This window comes from Lynx rufus, unplaced genomic scaffold, assembly GCF_022079265.1.
Source record: "Lynx rufus isolate CCGP_SWC_20201006 ecotype Redwood Valley unplaced genomic scaffold, mLynRuf1.p SCAF_7, whole genome shotgun sequence".
NCBI lineage: Eukaryota > Metazoa > Chordata > Mammalia > Carnivora > Felidae > Lynx > Lynx rufus.
This window is the reverse complement of record NW_025814889.1, coordinates 109,586,377-109,590,805: the sequence shown is the minus strand read 5'-3', so window position 1 is coordinate 109,590,805 and position 4,429 is coordinate 109,586,377. Positions and strand designations below refer to the sequence as shown.

Below are 4,429 nucleotides of genomic sequence, written 5' to 3'. Positions count from 1 at the left end.
ATTTATTTCCTTTTCTCAAGGACCACTATCTTGCACTGTCTTGTTTAATGCTTGAAAACTATTGTTTCAAATATTGTTTGCTTTCTAGTTTCTAGGATGGATGGGCCAGTGTTTTTGTGTTACTTCAACATGGCTTGAAGCAGATATCCAATTTTCAATCCTTGAAATAGTTTATTTGTATTTCTTGCTTTCTTGGGTTGACTAGATCTTTCCCTTCAGTGTTAAGTAGGATCACTTGTTTAGGGGTATCCTAGTCACGTTCCTCATCTTAAAGGAAGATGTTAATGTTCAAAATGGATGATGTTTGCTCTTTCCCATCCTGCAAGATGGTGGGTGAAAAAGCTGAGAAGCAGGATACTAAGGAGAAGAAGCCTGAAGCCAAAAGGGCTGATGCTGGTGGTGAAGTTAAGAAGGATAATTTCAAGGCTAAAGCGCCAAAGGGGAAGCCCCACTACAGCCAAAACCCTGTCCTAGTCAGAGGAATTGATAGATAGTCCTGATCAGATATATATTCCAGAAAGGCCAAGTATAAGAGGAAGTATTCAGCAGCCAAATCCAGGGCTCAGAAGAAAAAGAAGGCTCTTAGTTCTGTCACAAAACCAGTTGGTGGTGACAAGAATGGTGGTACTTGAGTGGTTAAACTTTGTAAAATGCCTAGGTATTATCCTACTGAAGACATGCCTTGAAAGCTGTTGAGCCGCTGGGAAAAAAAAACAAAAAACAAACAAACAAACAAAAAAACAACCTTTCAGGCAGCCTGTGAGAAAAGTGTGAGCTAGTGTCACTTCTGGAACCATTTTGATCATCCTCACTGGGCACCACAGAAGCAAGAGGGTGGTTTTCCTTAAGCAACTGACCAGTGGCTTGCTACTTATGACTAGACATCCGGCCCTCCATTGAAAATGATATCGGCAAAGTGAAAATCCCCAAACATCTCATTGATGCTTACTTAAAGAAGAAGAAGCTGTGTAAACCCAGACACCAGGAATATGAGATCTTCAACACAGAGGAAGAGAAGTATGAGATTACAAGAAGCACAAGGTTTACCAGAAAGCTGTGGACTCTCAAATTCGGCCAAGAATCAAAGCTGTTTGTCAGCTTCAGGGCCACCTCCACTCTGTTTTTTCTCACAAATGGAGTTTATCCTCCAAATTGGTGTTCCAAATTTTTACAAAGAACCCAATTAAATCACTGATCCATTTAAAAGGAAGAAGAAATGGATGATGTTTGCAGGAGATTTATGGTAGATGCCTTTTATGAAGTTGAGGTGTACCATTTTATTATAATTTGATAAAAGTTTTATAAAAAGTTGTTTATAATGACTTTTAAATTTGATCAAAGGTATTTTTGGAAATTAAAAATTTCTATTTTAACCAAGGTAATAAATTAAATAACATGAATTTTCTAATTTTGAAAAATAAACATCCCTAACCCTGAAATAAATTTGTATACTTGAAATAATGTGCAATGAGAAATTATCTGTTGATCCAGAAAATAATGTAAGTATTTAGGTACATGTATTCATACGCATATGCACACACATACACAAACACACACACACACACACACGTATGTTGATCCATTAAATACTCATGTAAATGCTTTTGATATTTCTGACTTTGCTTTTGATATAATTTTTTTTTTTTTGGCCAAATTGGGTGTCCTTTGTTAGAAAAAGAGGAAAACAAGGATTTCTGGAGGATTTTATTTATTTATCTTCCTATTATTTATTGTTCTAAATACCTGAAAGTCTGGGGTTGCCACTGCCTGATGAAAACTGAAGATCAAGCAGTTTTAGTGGCAAGGTGATGCAGATTTTGATGTTCATTCTACATAGATTTGGATATTTTAAATTTGAAATTTTAACTAAAAATCCAAGTGGAAATGCCAAGTAGGCAATTGAATACTTACAACTGGATTTTGATGGAAAAATTAACCTGAGAGTTATTTTGTGTTTTTCAGAATGAGACTGACTTGAGAAAGATAAGGCCTTTCTCATTGCTCTGTTTAAAATTATAATCTCCATTCCCCAGAAAACATTATCATGCTTCATTGAGTTACTTTTTTTACCAGAACACTCATTAAATTTTAATGTACTAATTATTTACTTTTTAATTTTTCTTAGCAATCTTTCCTACTGCAATACAAACTCTAAGATATTTATCTTTTTTTTTTAAACTGTTGTAAACAAGTGCTAGAGTAGTGCCTGGTGCATATTAGGTGTCCAATAAATACCTGTTAACTGAATAAATTAATTATACTTTATTTCTTTTTCTGGCCTCTTAGAGTTTCCCTCACTTCAGTTCCTTAAAATTATACTTTAAAAAAAAGACACTCCCATTTCCCACACTTAAAGTTACTCAGTGTTATAAAGCATTATTCTGTGAATTTAATTTTGCATATTAATCTACCTTCCTTTTCCTTTGTGTTGTATTTCTTTAATTTATGGCTTTCTCTTTATTATTTCTTTATTTTTGTTTCTTTTAAAATTTTGATTTGAATTGTTGGCTTAGCAATTTTCACTTTTTCTGGTGCTGAAATATTTTCATCAGAAGGTATACGTTTGCCTCTAACTACTATTAAGCTGAATCTCACAAGATTTAAAATAGAATTCATTGCATTCATATCTTTCCATTTTGAAGTTGACTTTTGTAGCTTTCAAATACAGCTTGACACTATTTAAAATAAAAAAAACATTTTAAAATAAAAAATATATATTTTAAGTTTGAATGTGTTATTTCAGAGAACACAGTAGATAGTAATTATATTTATATGGTGTTTTTATCTAACAAATCACACAGGCATATGTTCTATTCAATCCTTAATACAACACTATGCAATAGGTAAGGCAGGTAAAATCATTTCATTGTTAAGATAATTAGAATTCAGAAGTTTAAGGAACTAGTAAGCAAAAAGCTTGAACTTGAACTTAAACTCAGTTATTGTTACCTTGAATTGGGATTCATTTTTTTTCTTCCCAGTATAAAAACAATGGTTGAAGTATTCCACTCTTCTTTCACACTTATAAGGAAACATAGTATTGGCTGCTATATCTTCTAATGTGCAGCATTGTAATGCATATACATATAAGCAGATTCATATTTCCAATTTTCTTTTCAATTTTAATAAATGCTCCCTCCCACCACCTCATGGCCTTTTAATGTTCCTAGGCAAGAAGGCATGAATTTACGTTATTAGAATCCCATGCCATATTGCACTTATTATGAATTATAGTTATTAAAATTAACTGAAGCATGAGAAGAATTTTTATTTATACAACTATAATTATTTCCAACTTTACAGCTGTAAAGATATCTAAGTATCCTTCAAAGAATGTGGACTTTTGAAAGTGATAGACTTAGGTTTGTTAAGCAGAAATTCTCAGAGCAAGAACTTCTTTTTGAACACTTTGGAACTCATTTCTGTATTATTATCTGAATATATCACAACAGTACTGTGTTTGTTCTGTAAAGTACTGAACATATTAAAGCCAAATCACCTAAGTAAGATAGAATAGTTTTGACTTGTCAGGAAGTTTTTGTTTTGTGGGTATAGTGGGATTTTAGAAAGAAGATATGTATGTTGTAGTGAAATGCACATTGATTTTATGGTCCAGACATTGAATTTAGCATGTGACTTTACTAATCACTAGATGACTTTGAGCTTAACCTTTCCAATCTTTTTAATATTTTTTTTAAAGAATTTTGTAATGTTTATTTTTTTTTATTTTTTTTTTATTTTTTTTTTAATTTTTTTTTCAACGTTTATTTATTTTTGGGACAGAGAGAGACAGAGCATGAATGGGGGAGGGGCAGAGAGAGAGGGAGACACAGAATCGGAAACAGGCTCCAGGCTCTGAGCCATCAGCCCAGAGCCCGACGCGGGGCTCGAACTCACGGACTGCGAGATCGTGACCTGGCTGAAGTCGGACGCTTAACCGACTGCGCCACCCAGGCGCCCCTGTAATGTTTATTTTTGAGAGAGAGAGAGAGAGAGAGAGCGAGCATGAGCGGGGGAGGGGCAGAGAGAGAGGGAGACCCAGAATCCAAAGAAGCAAAATCCAGGCTCTGAGCTGTCAGCACAGAGCCGGACACGGAGCTTGACCTCACAAATCATGAGATTATGACCTTAGCGAAAGTCAGAAGCTTAACCGAGTCACCGAGGCACCCCTCCAATCTTTATTTACTTGTAGGTAAGATTTCTAAGTCCAAATAAAATGAAAATTTATAAATAAGTATCCAAATGAGAGTAACATGTTCAACTAACAGAACTATTGATATCTTTTACTTCACATAGCTATCATAGTCTTGGCATATTCATATGCCAGTCAAAGTATAGGGTAAGAGATAACAATGATGCCACATCAGGAGTACCAGTAAATTTTGATGTGGACTTGCACATTCAGCAGAGGTCATCTGAGGACTGGTAG

At 34.4% G+C, this 4,429-nt stretch overlaps 1 pseudogene; it reads left to right on the top strand.

The window, feature by feature from the left end:
* Positions 1 to 326: 326 nt before the first annotated feature.
* Positions 327 to 1,224, top strand: LOC124501975 (60S ribosomal protein L6-like; annotated as a pseudogene).
* The last annotated feature ends 3,205 nt before the right edge of the window (positions 1,225 to 4,429 follow it).